This window comes from Rhinolophus sinicus, chromosome 5 (genome assembly GCF_057876585.1).
Source record: "Rhinolophus sinicus isolate RSI-liver-muscle chromosome 5, RSI-T2T, whole genome shotgun sequence".
Lineage (NCBI taxonomy): Eukaryota > Metazoa > Chordata > Mammalia > Chiroptera > Rhinolophidae > Rhinolophus > Rhinolophus sinicus.
The window spans coordinates 40,431,998-40,448,068 of record NC_142505.1 but is presented as its reverse complement, the minus strand read 5'-3'; positions in this window follow the sequence as shown (position 1 = coordinate 40,448,068).

Sequence of the window (16,071 nt, the reverse complement as noted above, 5' to 3'; positions counted from 1 at the left end):
GGTGATTGACTTTCTGAAAAATCTCCTCCCTGGATTTGTCAAGGCCACTGCCACTAGCTACATCTCTGGGTTAACACAGGGAACCCGAATGTCCTCATCTGAAGAATCTTCTGGTCTGGTTACAACACAAATTCCAAAGCCCCATCCCAGGCCCAGTGAGTTATGATTGCCTGGGATTGGGACTGAGATTCTCATTTTGGGAAACATGGAGTTAAGACTTCGGAGGCCCTTACAAGGCCAGTGGAGCCTGGGGTGGGAGGAGCACAGGGACCCCTTTGTAGACAAAGAGCCTGAAGCTCCAGCTGGGTCATCAGACAAGAATCTGACCATTACTAACCCAAGAAATGTGTAGCAACGTCCAAAGGGTGGGGGCTTGTCCACGCCCTGCTCTGCCCACTGGGGGGCGAAGCAGCCCTGGGAAGGCCCTGCCAAGCAATCAGTTCTGATGTCCTACCTCTGATGCCACCTGCACTTGAGTTCCCCCAGGGACAGATAGCTCACATCCTCACAGGGCCATCCTTCCCTTGTGGGCTAGCTTTGTAGAACGGGGGTGGCAATGTCACCTTCCCTGATGCACAAGGAAGGGTAGTGGTTTTAAAAGAGGCATTTTGATGAGCCACAAAGCCTGACTCCTGATTTATTTTCCCCGTCGAGCTCCAGAATGGAGACTGCATCTCTCTGCTGGCCCCTGGCAGAGGCTGAGGGAGATAGAGGCTCCAGAAAGAGCGTATTAATCAGTTTAATAAGCATGTGTGTACCCGTGTGGTTGTGTACGGAGAGGGAGGCAATGTGACCCCGTCACAGACACCATCAATTGCTGAGTGAGCCTCCACCCACCTGAAACCCAGACACTTAGAGAAATGAATCAGGCCCAGCCTGGGAACACCATTAAAACACTCAGCACTCAGTGCCAGTCCATTGCCCCAGGACCACTTCTTCCGTCCTTCTAGTAGATGCTGCAGTCAATTGCACGGTTTCCTGCGGGAGCTGCCTCCTAGCTGCCTTCTGACAGAGGGCCTGCAGACAGGGGCCAGATTGTCTCCAGCTCAGGGGGGTCCCTGGTGAAGGGAGGGATGGCAGGGGTAAGGACCTTCCACGTGTGACCTGGCAGGACCCATGCGTGAATCATTCTAATGATCTCACAGGGTGAGCTGGGGACAGACTTTGACAGCTAGGAGTTTGGACTCTGGTGTGGAAGACACACTAAGGTTTGAGCCTCAGTCTACCTCTTCCCAGCTCTGAGTCCAGGGCAAATCCCTTTCCTCTGGGCGTCCCTCTCCTCATCTGTAAAATGGGGGCATTTCTAGCACCCACTGCCTGTGTCCATTAGAAAGACCAAATAAGATAATGACCTTCAAGTACTTAGCCTGGCAGTGCCTGGCACATAGTAACTGCTTGGTAAACGTTAGATATTATTACTAAGCATTCTTAATGAAGTACCTGGCACATAGTAGGCAATCAATTAGGTCTTGATGTCTTTAGCAAGTAGATATTTGCTGGGTTTTGTGAAGGTCTAATCCACACACCATTTTTCACTGACTTGACAGTTTGGTAACTAATTTTTAACTATTTATAATACAAATTATTTGCATGTCACTTATCAACAAGCAGCAGCCTCCAGCCCTTGCTCTCCGGGGACAATGTCCCAGGGTCTAGAGATACTCCCACTTTTAAAGCCTGAGGAGGATTTGCCTCTAGCTGTAAACAGCTCCCTTAGGATCCAGATACCCCCACCCGCCTATGGAGATGTGGGCTTGGAGCCGCCCCAAACTGGTAGCCCTGTAGCACTTTAAACATTGTCTGTTTAATCTCCACAAGCACTCCCTATGTCAGGTATGATTACTGCCATTTAACAGATGAGGACACTGAGGCTGTGGGCAGAAGAAGGCCGTGGTAATCACACAGTTGGTGCTTTTCTCACTGCACTTAACTCAGGACCTTTCCAACCAAAATGGAGATAATTGTCCCTGAAACAGTGGCAGCCGCAGCACCTATAAGGGCGTGAGGGGTTCCTGTGGCAGAGGTACTACCTGGGGCGGTGGTAGAGCAGTATTCATAACCCCTGGCTTCTCCCTCCATGTTCATTCCACCATTTATCAGAACCTCTTTGTGCCAAGCCTTGGAACCCAGAGGGATCAGACACACTCAGTGAACAATCAAAAAGCATCATTGCCTCACAGCCAGGACCAGCTATATAATGGGCAGGGTTCAGTGCAAAGTGAAAATGCGGTGCGTCTGGTTCAAAAATTAAGAATTGCCCATGATGACAGCAGAACATGGGGGTTTAAACCAAGCATGGGGCCCTCTGGAGTGTGTGTCCATTTGGCACTGCACTGGTCACCCTCCATGAAGCTGGCCCTACACACATCAGTGCTAGAAAAGCAGCATCTCAGGGTGTCCATTCCCCAGCTCACAGCCAGGCACAGGGTAGGAGCTCAACACACATCTATCGAGTGAATGAGTTCACCCCCAATTCTATGAGATGAACACAGGATCGGGAGTTTGCAGATGGGTAAACTGAGGCTCAGGAAGGCTCCCGCCTCCGCTAGCTTCATCTAAAACCGAGGTCCCTGCCTCCTGCTTGGCATGCTAGCCCACTGTTCCATGTTGACCCCCGTCCTGGCCTTTGTTTTCCTGACCCCAGAGAGAAGAGGTAGTGTTTACCACGGGCTGAAGTTTATTTTTGTGTTTTCCAATAATTGATTCCAACAGTTCCTACAGACGTCCGCCGAAGGAAAACATGTTTTGCTCACTCAACCTTCGACTTCCTCATGGCGCCACAGTGGTGGGGGCCCACAGCCGCGAGGAAAGCGTGGGGTGACTTTTCCCTTGGTTATTTTATTTTTTTTCCATCTCCCTGTCGGGGGACAACAAAACATGTTTTCCTTTTTCTCCAAAGGAAATTGGAACTTTCTTATTGACTACTTGTTGCCTAAAATTCATCTTCCTTCTGCAATTGTCTTGGATTGGGTGAGTTGTGTTGAGTGAACTTCAAAACAAAGCGCTGTCTTTCATTTTACTGAAAGGACAATCATCACAACCAAAATTTTCGTTTATATGAAGGCATCGACACCACTGAAATTCACCTTGGCTTTCTCATCAGCGTCTATATACACGTTTGAAGTGGCTTTATTATCCCAAGTTCACCTCTTTAAGATTGCAGGACTGGGTAAACGTACAGACAGCCAATACTCTGGTCAACGTGATTGGCTACATAGAGTTCACTGAAACAGATACAGGTGTATGGTGTGAGGTAGGGGTCAAGAATCTTTTCTCCCCCACGTGCATTTCCAACGGATCCAGCACCATTTATTTAAACCATCATCCTTTTCCCACTGTACTGCAGCATCTCGATTGTCATAAATCCAGTAATTCTACACATTTTGGTCCAGTTCTGGACTTTCTGGTCTGTTCTCTTAGTCTATTTGTCTAGCTTTGCACCAAGACCACCTGTCTTAATGGTGTCCACTGAAGTCAATAAATCATGGCTTGCTAATAGCTCCCCTATTGCTGAACATTTAGGTTGTTTCCAATGTTTTGTTACTATGGCTTGCATCATACTAGGTCATAGTAATAAAAAGTCAATGATAACTGAGGTGATGAGCCAAGCTCTGTTCTTAGTACTTTTCATATATTAACTCACCTAATCTTCACAAAAACCCTTGGAGGGAGGTGCTATTGTGATCTTCTCAGGGCACAGAGAGGGTAAGTCATTTGCCTTTGGTCCCATAGCTTCTGCACAGTGGAGCTGGCGTCTGAACCCAGCAGGATGGCTCTGGGTGTAAGTATAGCAAGCAGCCTATGCTTTTATCCACTCCCCTCTGTAACTGGTGAGTATATAAAAGGGGGTGCAGACATACCTTCATTGAATGAACTGGCTCAGTGGCTCTGGAGCCTGAGAGCCCTGGGACCCTGCCTGACCTCTACTCACTGGTTATGTGACTTGAGGCAGGTCACTACTCCTCTTTAAGCCTCAGTTTCCCTGTCTATAAAATGGAAATAGTAGGTCTCCTTCTCTGGGTTGTCATGGGTTGTGCAGTGCCTGCTGGGTCAGAGGAGGTTCACTGTCCTGTCTCAATTGCCTCGACTGATGGCCCAGGGGACTTGGTGCCTTCGGAGGGCTCTTCCCAAAGAGGTCTTTGCTTTGCAGACATTCTGGGCTTCCTGCTGGATCTGGAGGGCCCTTCCCAAATGGGGAAACTGAGGCAAGGGGCAGTGGAGACATGGCCGGGGGGACCCCAAAACCTGCTTCTCACAACCTCTCCATTTGTCAATCTGAAGCTCAGGGCTTTCCTGACCATCAGCTCACCAGGTGGGTGCTCTGCCAGCATTCTCTGGGCAGCACACTCTCCATCCAGGGCAGCCCCTGCCTCACCACACCTGGATGGCTCTCCTGACCTTCTCACATGCCTGAGTAAGCATCTGATGATATTCTCTGCTTCCTGCAACTGGCTCCTGAGGATGGGACCCAGACATGGCTCTGTTGCTAGAGCCTGGCACAGGTAGACCAGGAGGTATCTGCTGATGGAATGAATGAATCTTATCAAGCACTTATCTGTGGTGACCAACTATCCTGGTTTGCCCAGGACTGAGGGATGCAGGACTTTCAGCGCTAAAACCATCAATGTCTTGTGCAAACCAGGATGAGTTGGTCCCCTGAAGTACCACTGGGTGGCAGGCGCTGGGTTCAGCCATTATAGTCACCATTTGATCTAATCCTCATGTCTTAGATCGTGTCCCTAGAAGTGGAGCTTGAGTCAGGAATCCGGGTGCACGTGAAGTGCTCTCAGCAGGAGAGAGGGATGGAAGGAGGGTAGGAGCAAAGCACCAAACAAGGCTGTGGTCCCAACTGGAGAGTGGCCTCGGCCTGGCCCCCTAGAGGAGCTCTGGAATACAAACAGCACCACAGAATGGCTCCATCCTGAGGTGAGGGGGCCCACCCTGGAGAAGGGTGGCAGCCAAGGGCCATGTTAAGGAGAAGGGGACAGCTGTCCGCCGTTAGTAGCCAAGATAACTGCAGCTGCAGGGCAGGAGGCCCTGGGGATCAAGGCATGACCCCCAGTGTCCACTAGGCTTCATAATTCCCATGAAGGGAGGTCAAGTATGATTATACCCTTAATAATCTTTAACCTAAAACCACCCAGTGGCTCCCCACTGCACTGAAAATAAGATCTGAAGTCCTCGCAGTGGCTTCTGGGCCCCATTTCCCTCTTCTGCATCTCATGTAACTCCTCTCCAGTCACCATCCACACCAAGCTCTGATCCAAGGCCATCGTCCTCGGTGTTCATTCCTTCTGCCTGGACGCCCCTGGGCCCAGGTCTCTCCCTGGCTGGTTCCTTCTTGTCATTCAGGTCTCAGCTCAAAGGCCACCTCCTGTGGCTGTCCCTGGCACTCCCAGATCCCTAGTCAGTCTCTACCATGTGACGAGATTATTTTCATCGTACTCTGCTATTTGAAATGACTCTGTTTATTTTGTTTAATAGCTTTATGCCTGTCTCCATCTCCAGAATATAAATTCCATGAAGGCAGCAAGATTTTCTGTTCTCTACTGCCTCTTAGGGCCTAGAAAGTGCCTGGCACATAGTAGGTGCTCAATAAGTATTTCTTGAATGAATGAATGTGCCCCCATTTTATAGACGACAAAATTGAGTCTCTGAAAAGCCACGGCGTTTACCTGCTGCTGAGTGGCAGAGCTAGAAATCAAACCAAGCAGGCCCTCAGATTGGGCTCCTAACCAGCAGGCAGCCCCACCTCCTTTGCCTCAGGGCCAGCCCATGATGCAGAGATGGGGTCTGATGGGGCACGAGGCTCCCTAGCTCCTGGTTCAGGACCTGGCCCAGAATGGGCTGGCAGATATGAGGGGAGCAGATGAGTGACAGGGCCACTGATGAGAAACCCTTCTTGGCCTCTTGGAAGGGGCAGCTGAGACTGTCTGAACTCTGCCTGCATTTCCTGGGGACTCAGGATGCAGGCATGGCCATCCTGCAATCAGAATGCACTGGCTGGCTCCTGGGGGTGGGGTGGCGGGGGCTGTCTGCCATGGTGATCAATGTGAATAATAAACGTTTAGAGTTAATAAGCTCCAGTTAACTTCTCTCGCTTCGGTGACTAATGGGCTTCCCGGAGCCCATAACTCACGCTGTCTGTGAACCTCCCTTCCCTCCATTGCTGCCCTAGACCCAGCCTGCTGTGAGAGGTTGCTCAGGGAGGAGGGATCTGGCTGGTCGGAGACTTTATTTATGGCGGTGAACGCAGCACTTTCGGGGAGCAGCAGGGTCTTTCTGGCTGGTTTGTGGCTCCAGAGAGGAAATGGTTGGGGGTGAAGAGGTTGATGATTGATCTGCCATCCGGGCCCATTTCTGCCACCAGCAGCTAGGGGACCGTGAGAGAGTCCTGTCCCCTCTCGCACCTGCAGTTTCTCATCTGTCAAGGAAGATAACAATAACCTGGGTTGTTCCGAGAACCACGCGGGATGATGGGTATAAAAAGTGCTGATCAGTTCTGTTTGCAAACGTGTGAAAAGTTGAGGGAGAAGAGAAGGTGGCTGGGACTGAAGGTCTCAAAGATGCTTGTCCCATGCTGCTCAAAGGGTGGTCCTCAGACGGCAACATCAGATCTCCCAGGGGCTTGCTAGAAGTGCAGATGTGGGCCGTACCCCAGGACGGCTGAACCTGAATCTGTGTCAGTAAGATCCCCAGGGATTTTTGTGCATATTTCAGGCTGAGAAGCAGTGGCCTAGACCAAGCGTGGCCCATCAGTAACTTCCGTGCTTCCATTCACCAGGCCACTGTAGAGAGCAGGAATCGCTAACCAGTCACAACGCTCTTGCCAGTGAACCTAGAAACGACCTCAGAATCCCTTTCTGCATAGCAGCCTCTGCCTCTGTTCAGAGCTGGCATGCAAGATGGAAACTGGTGGTTGTCCTGAGCCTAGGCCCTGCACCCCCAAATCTTTGACCAAGATTAGGAAACCTAGCCCATTCCCTTCTGCACTGTTTCTGGAACCTGTATCCCTCCCAGGTCAGGGAAGGTAGGATGAGGCACAGGAGAGGCAAATGTGGGGCACTGAGGCAGGGAGAACCCCTGAGGCTCAGTGGGAAATGGGGTTCCTGCTAGTATGAGGGGAAGAAGAGGAGTGGACACTTGAATATCCCTTAGAAGGCCAGGAAAGGGGTCCACAGTGGGCTGGACCCCCCAGTTAGCCAGGGAGAGGACAGCCTTCCACTTTAGTGTCCTTTGTTCATTATGATGATGTGACAGGCAGAGCTCCATAAGAACAGCTTAAAAGTGACTTTTAAGAGAAAGTATTTCTTACTTAAATTATTAGAGGTGTAAAAACTTATTGCAAGAGTCAAGCAGTAGAGAAGTGACATAAAAAAATATAATAATCTTGCTCCTTCCAATCTTCTTGCTCTGACATAACCCATGTTAGCAGTTGGGTGAATATTTCTTTCCAGTTTACTCTTTCAAACGTATTCACAAAAATAAGATCACACCATGTACCTCACGTTGCATCTTGTCTTTTGTCTAATAAAATATCCTAAACATGATTCCAGGTTCATACATATGTATGTGCATATATACATGTTTAATTATTTTTATCAGCTGCCTAATATTTTATAGCATGAAGGTACGAGGATTCATTCAATCACTGCCTTTTTGATCGACATTTGGTACCTTCTCTCTCTCTCTATCTCTCTCTCTTGCAGCAAACACCTTACCCGTCTATGTGGTTTTAGAAGATAAATTCTCCAAAGTGCAATTGCTGGATCAAAGGGCAGCCACATTTTAAACTTTAATAGAAACTGCAGAGCACTGTCCCCAAAGATTATGGCAGCTCACACTCCCACCAGCAGTGTAAAAACTGCTTGACTGGCCCCCCTCGTTGCTGCCACTGGATATCATCAATATTTAATATTTTTTTCCAATCTGATGGGAGAAAAATGGCATCTCATTGTTCTTTTAATTTGCATTTCCACAACTGGGAGCTTGAGCCTCTTCTCATTTGTTTGTGGGCTATTTGCATTTCTGTAGTGAATTGACTGATCATATTCTTTGCCCAGGTTTCTATCTTTCTGTCTTGTATTTTTTCTATCTATTCTAAAGCACTTTTTGAATGTTAATATTAACACTTTGTCTCACGTGGTCTACCTTTGTGCCAAAAAGATCTCTGTAAGCTGCATGGACAGGATGCCACAAGATGAAACAATAGGAAAAAATGCAAATTCGTGCTCTTAGGTCTGCAAGCCTGCACTACTACCCCTGGATGGAGGAGGCGGGGCTTGTTGTCCACGCAGGGCATCAAAGGTCGGTGAGCTCAGTAGGAGGTAACAGTGGGATCAGCTGCTAAAAAACAGCTAAATTGGGACCTTAGGTGCATTTGTTGAAATAGAGGGTTTAAAATGCTCTGCCCACTTCTGGGAAAGGCGTTCAGCTCTGAGCTGCTAGAGAAAGATGAGGAGGGGCTGGAGCCCCATTCCCCGTGAGGGGCTGGCCCTGCTCAGCCTGGAACAGAGCAGGACTGCCCCGGACAGGGAGAGTGGAAGGGCCAGGGGCCAGGGGACATCCCAGGGAGCTAGGTCTTAGCTGAGAGGGAGGAGAAATTTTCTCCTTAACCCCCTATTTTTAGAATTGTATCCCAATCACCTCCTACTCCTTTCCCTGCTTTATCTTTTCAAAGTGTTGCAATTTCTAACATACTGTAAATGTTATCGTGTGTACTGTCTGTGTCTCCTCACTAGAATGTCAGCTCCGTGAGCGCAGAGTGTTTTTTTGTTTTGTTCACTACTGTGTTCCCTCCAGGAGCATTGTTATTATGCCTCCCAGTCCGAGCTGTGTAGATATGGGATAGACTGACCAATAGAGAGTGAGCTCCCCATTGGGAGAGGTGAACAAGCAGAATCTGACTAGCTACCTCACAGGCTTTCTGTGCAGGGGATCCCAGGATTCATCTGTGGTCCTTTATCAAAGTCTGGAAAGGCCTTTGGATCAACAGAAGACCCCCTGTTGATCAACAGGGCCTCCCCTGGCTGTAAGGGGCCTGCGAGTCAGCCAGCTGGGACACCAGAACACTCCAACTGGGTCAGCTTCTGTTTATGTCCTCATCCTGGCCCATCCTGAGCCCCGGCCCCACCCCCGGTCAGCTCCAGTCCAACCTCAACTCTCCCCCCAGCATGAGGCCCTCATGTTTTGGAAAATCAACCAGCATCACACCAGGCTGAAAATATCTCAAAATATTGCTTGTGACTTCCTCCCGCTCCCTGAGGCCCCCGCCTGGGCGGGCAGCAACCTTTCCCTTGCTGTTGATTTTCAAGAAAGGCTCTTCCATAGCTGGGACACAGGGAATTTCCAGTATTTTTCTTCCTCTGCTTTTTTTTTTTTGGCTTTCAGACACCCACATTGTGTTGTCCTGACGCAGCTCTAGGCGATGTTTGGCCCCAAAGGCCTGGGCTGGGTCAGTGAGGCCTGGACCAGCAGCCCTGGCTCCTCGGGCAGGAACAATGCCTCCATAATTCATTGAAAACTCCCCTCGGATGACTTTTTCCTGTTGCTGATTGTCTCTGAGTTCCAGGCCTGCACAAACTGCTTTTTCCTCCAGCTAAATTTAAAAGGGCCAGACCCTGGAAACGGTCCACTGGGCTGCCTCACTGTGGGGCAAAGGTGGGGAGGCTGGGTGGAAGCAGAGCCCTGAAGTCACTACTTCCCCACCACAGCCCAGACATACACACTTACACAGGTGGCCGCAGCTCTGTCTTCATTTTAACTCCCCCGAATACCCTTACAGCCCCTTGGGCTACAGACTTTGGAGTTCAGAAAACCCTACCGAGTCCATAGAGGTCAGAGAGCCCCCAGGTGCCATCCAGAGCAGGCGGAACAAGCAGGTCTGGGGGTCTGCAGTGCCATACTCCAGTGGGCATTGAATTCACATGGTGAGGAGGAGGAGCTTTCAGGCAGAGCAGAGCAGGGAGGGCACAGGCTGCCAGGAGGGAGTGAGCCCCTCATTACTGGGAGCATGCAAGCAGAGGCGGCATGCCCACCTACCACGAAAGCTATCAAGGGCTGACAGTGCCAGGTGGAATGCTGGTGGCTGAGGACCCTACTGGGCTTCTGTGGCTCGGGCTCCCACCCAGGTCAGTGTGGAGGGGCTGGCCCTTCTGCACCAGCAGCCTTGGTGGTTCCAGCAGGAACAGAGACCTTAGCCTTGCCCTCTCTGCCCTCACAGTCCTGGCCTGTGGCCTTTGATAAGAAGGGAGCCACATTCTCTGGGCTTGACTTCCAGCTCTGCCACTGACCTGCTGTGTGACCTTATGCAAGTCTTTTCACCTCTCTGTGCCTCAATGTCCCCATCTTCAAAATGAGAATATGAAAGCACCTACCTCATAGGGCTTTTAGGAGAACTAAGCAAGTTAATACCTGTCAAGTGTTCAGAACAGTGCCTGACAGAGTAAATGTGATAAAAATGATGGCGATTCATATCGAGGGATTGCAAGAAGAAGCCTTCATCTTCCCTACTCATTTGTCAGAAATGACAGCCTTCTGTGTTAAGCATTGTCCTCTGTGGGGTCAGATTTAAGTGCATCTGAGGGAGAAATAAATCCCCAATGTCTGGGGGAACCTCACTTTCTTCTTAAAGGCTGACCACATGGTTGAGGCAGAGTACTGAGGCCCCTCCCTCCATTCATTCCCTGCTCCTGCCCCCCTCCCAGGTGGCTCTTTTATGGAGTGTGGGGGCCCAGCCCAGCACCCACTATCATTGTGTCATCCTGGATCAGCCAGGTGAGTTCACAGCCTTGTCACCTCTCAGTGTTGGTCTCCATGTCACAGGGCTGCTGAGAGGGAGAGGGGTCGCGGAGATGGTGCACAGAGAGCAGGAGGCCATGACCTGACAGCCTGGCAGACAGAAAGCGAAACTTGGTGCTGCTCTGACGCCCTGAGGACGGAGTGTGGGAAGCGTGAAGTCCGTGCGTCCAGATAGTGGACGGATCTGGCCAGTGTGGAGACGCCCCCCAGTGGACTGGGACCCAGCAAGGGCACAGACCTGGCTCTGTAGAAAGAGGTCCTCAGCTACTCTAGAGCCTGGCTGAGGCTGGTGGGACAAAGGCTCCCCCTACTTCCTAGAGGACACGACCAGAGGACAAGAAATAAGAAGGGAGCAAAATATCACAGCGAGGGGGCAGATACAGAAAGTACCCTAAACCAAAGGACTGACACAAACCAAACCTCACAGCAACAATACAGACACAAATATTAAGGGGTTGTTTCCCAAATGCCACGTGCTTATGCGTCACCTCCACGATGTTTGCCACATTTATTTATTGAATATCTTTCATTAAATCCATTCACATTTTCAACTTAGAGGTATTTAAAAGAAACTCCCAATCACTGCCATGATTTGCCATAAATTAAATACAAGGTCACTATGAAATAGACTGGACATAAAGCTAAAAGGTTAAATTCTAGCCAAACACTGCTGCCTGCAGAGGCTCTGAGCTTGACACGGCTCCCCCTTGTTTAAGAAGGGAAATTAGCAAGTGTCAAGGAGGTGATAAAAAAAACACACCCACCTAGACTCTCCTTGATGTAAAGGGAGGATAGGCAGAGAAAGGGAAGGAATACCTTTCTCACTCTGAGCCCTGTTTGTTTCCACCTAAAATAAATTGCTTCCAGGAGTGACACGCCCTTGAAAGAACTAAGGAGGTGAGAATTCCAGCCATCCTCAGGGGAGTCCTCTCCTGAACTCTCTCCTCACATGACCCCCAGGTCAGCTTGGAGAACAGTCCTGGATCTCAGGCTGGGGAACCCCAGGATCTGGGCCATACTCCACTCCCTTCAAGGTGTGTGACCCTTGTTGGTACCTCCTTTACTGCTTGCAGCCCCTCCAGTGTTTCACACCCCCCAGAAAGCTCCTCCCTGAGCTGAGAGGTCCCCTCCCTTCCTCTTTCCCCTGCAGAGGAGACGTGCTGGTTGGCACCTGGGGAAGGTGGCACCAGCCCTCTTCACCTGGGTGCCCAGTGGGCATCCCTCATTAACGCAAACAAAACCCAGTTCCCAATGCGCCTCCCCAGGTAGGCTCCTCATGCAGCCTCCCAGCTCAGAAACAGCATGTCTCCTTCCAGAACCCTGGAGTCCTTCCTGCCATTTCTTTCTTCTCCCACCCCAAATCCGATCTCTTAGGAAATCTTACTGGCTTGAGCTTCAGAATAGTCCACATTCTGCCTGCTTCCACTTTGCCCCCAGACAGACTTCTTCTCATCAGCCAGAAGGATCCTGTTAAAACAAAGTCTGGTCCCATCCCTCCTCTGCTGCATACCCTGCACAGCTCCTACCTCTCAGGGTAAAAGCCAAAGCTCTTCCAGCAGTCCAGAGTCTCCTCCAACTGTTACCTCTCTGTCCTAACCTCCTCCTCCACTGTCCCCCAGATCCCCCACTCTGGGCCACCTGCCCCTCGCTATTCTTTCAACACTCCAAGCATGCTCTGCCCCAGGGCCTTTGCTTGGAAAGCTCTTCCTTCAGACTTCACATGGCTCATCTCTCACCTCCTTCAGGGCTTCGGCCATAGGTTGCCTCCTCTGTGAGGCCCTTCCTGCTTTACTTCCCCACAGCACTCATTACCAGGAGACACAGTGAGCATTGTACCTGTTGGGTTTGGTGTCTGTCTCTTCCTTCCCTGGAGAGAGAGGGGTTTTGCCTAGTTTATTCACTGCTGTAGCCCTTTGTGTCAACACACATTTGTTGATGTGTAGAGCAGATGACTCACAGATGGAGAGAGGGACTCCTGCTGCCCGGGGGGGCATTAGCTGCCACTATTGTGGCCAGCCCAGCACCGCCCCCCACTCAGCTCTAGTGATAGGCTCATTGGGACGGAGCAAAGCCTGTCATGTCCAGCTTGGGGCTAGTGGTCATCAGGGGCTCACAGAGCTGTAGGAAACTGGGTGGCCTCTGAGCTGGACCTAACACCCCGCAGAATAGTCTGGCCTCGAGTTCTTGCCCACCAGTCCAGTGGGCATCAGAAGCAGGCCATGGTGGCTCCAGTGGTCGGAGGGGGCCACTGACACCACATGTGTTTGTAAGCAAACTTGTCATTGACAAAGGACTGGACCCATGGCTCCTGACTCCCAGGCTTCTTGCACTAGATAACAGGTTCTTAACCCTGGACTGTGCATACACTCCCCTCTGTAAAATGGTCCTGTAGGAGTGCCTACCCCTGAGGCCTTCAGGAGTTTAAATGAGGTAGGCCACGTGGGGTGATCAGCATGCCACCTGACCCTGGGTCAGGGGGAGAGAAACCGCACCAGCCTCTGGGAGCCTCTTGTTGGGAGAGACTCCAAGGAGGGATTTCAGGCACACTGACTCTAGGAGCGAGAACTACCTTTTAGAGTGGGGGCCTGTGGCGGCCTCTAAAGTAAGGCTAAGGGTGAGAGATGAGCCAAGCCCTGAATGCACTGGACCTCGTGTGGGGTAAGGGGAGAAGAAGAGAGCTTTGCTCGGTAAGGTGGAGTCTTCTCCGGAGCGTGCACATCTGCTCCTAGGTCAGGGCTTTCCCACCCTCACTACCAGCCTGCCTCCTTTTCTTCCAACACTCAATTGGTCACATAGTCATTCAACAAACATTCCCTGGAGACTTTTTCTAGATCAGCCCCTGACAGGAGCGGGGCATCAGCAAGAGATGATATTCAGATCCTCCTGGAGGAGCCCAGAGTCCATGGGGGAGGCCAGTGCAGACAGGCATTAATAACTATGGGAGACGGGAGGGGTGCTGCAGAAGCCCAGCAGAGACACGGACCCCACAGGCTTGGGGAAGGGCTTCCTGCGAAAGGCCATATCTGAGACCTGAACTGTGAGTAGAAAACGAGGTAAAAGCATGGGGAGAAATAAGATACAGGAAAGAACATTTGCCAAGGCAATGGGGAGCCCGGGAAGGGTTTTGAGCAGGGAGTGCTGGGGCCAGATGGTGTTATAACAACCTCACCTGTAGGGACCAGGAGACTGGTTGTCCCGAGGAGCTCTGAGGGGGGCTGGGGCAGGGGCAGTGGCCCCAGGGAAGACATACAGGGCCGGTGTGGAGGGCTGTGGAAAAGGCCTACTTACTTCCCCTGGTCAGGGCCATGCTGGGCTCCCAAATCCCCTCTGTGGCCAAGTGTCCATGGCCCAGGAATCTTCCTGGCTTGAGAACTCAGGGTTGGGGCACACAGGTGGGGAGCATCAGCTCCATTAACCAAGGACACTGCAGTGACAGCTGGAAGCCCTGGGCACAGGCAACTCTGACTCCGGGGAGGGGAGGTGATTCCTGGTTGCCACACCTCCTGCTCCTCCTCCGTCTGCCCAGGCACCTTGCAGCCAGGGGGTAGTGGAAAGCTGGGAACTGGGTCTTAGGGAGTCAGGAGCCTGACTCTGGCACTTGAAGTCTTTGGCTCCAACCACTGTCCCATCATGTCTCCCACCGCTCCCTTCTAGGGCTTTGACCTTCTAGCCAAACATACCACAGTGCTGCCTGCTCCAGCCTTGGCCAAGGCCACGCACACTCCCTGCAGGGCCCTCCCTTTGCCCCCCTCTGCCTGGCCACATCTTCCTGACTCCCACCCTTGACCCCACTTCCTCCCAGCATTGGAGCAGGAGAGGCCTCCATTGGCAATTCTGGGGAAAATTGTTGCTTTTAATTTTTCTGACATCCTTCTCTCCTTCCCTTCCCCATCCTTCTCTCTTTTCCCATTTCCTGTGTTTTAATCTCTGTCCTAAGCATAAGCTTTTCAGTCAAAAGACTTGAATTCAAATTGTGGCTCTGCCACTTAATATGTAACTTTGAGCAAGTTACTTAACTTCTTGGTGTCTCAATTTCCACTTCTAAAAAATGGAGAGTAGAAGACAAAAGTCAGAGGACTGACTTCAAGACTTACTCTAAAGCTACAGTAACAAGACAGTGCGGTATTGGTGAAAGAATAGACAAATAGGCTGGTAGGATAGAGAGCCCAGAAATGACCCACAGAAATAGAATCAACTGATCTGATCTTTGACAACAGAGCAAAGTCAACACAATGGAGAAAAGACAATCTTTTCAACAAATAGTGCAGGGACAAAAAAGAAAAAGAACCTAGATACAGACCTTATACCCTTCATGAGAATTACCTCAAAATAGATCATTCACCTAAATGTAAACTGCAAAACTATATTTTCTCCTAGAAGATACCATAGGAGAAAATCTCGATGACATTGGGTATGGTGCTGCCTTTTAAATACAACACTAAAGGTATAATCCACGAAAGAAATAATTGATCAGCTAGACTTCATTAAAATTAGAAACTTCGGCTATGCAACAGACAATGTCAAGAGAATGAGAAGACAAGCCACAGACTGGAAGAAAATATCTGCAGAAGTCACATCTGATAAAGGACTGTAATCCAAAACATACAAAGAACTCTTAAAACTCAACAAGAAAATGAAAAACCCAATTAAAAAGTAGGCAACAGACCTGAATAGGCACATCACCAAAAAAGATTTACAGATTGCAAAGAAGCATATGAAAAGATGCTCAAAATCATATGCCATTATGAAAGTGTAAGTTAAAACAGCAACGAGATAACACCGGCTGCCTATAAGAATGGCCAAAATCCAAAATACTGACACCGCCAAATGCTGGCGAGGACGTGGAACCACAGGAAGTCTCATTCATTGCTGGTGGGAATGCAAACTGGTAGCGCCACTTTGAAAAATAGTTTAGTGGTTTCTTACAAAACTAAACATACTGTTACCATATGATCCAGCAATCACATTTCTTGGTATTTACACAAAATGATCCCAGCAGCCACAGCAGCTTGTTCGCCTATGGGGTGAGGGAGGCCAGCAAGTGGTATAAACTGTGGAGGGTTGTACACACACAGACCTGCCTCTGGGGACTCTGGGATTTCCTTTTCCTCTCAGGCCCCTCTCTCCTAATTTGCTAACAGCAGCACCCCCTACCCAAGGCTGCACCTTGAATGCTTACCACAAGCAGGACCTGTGCCCAATCTTCGAATCCAGTGGTTTTCAGGCTTTTATGACTACATACTTTGCCGGGGAAGAAATACATTTTACACA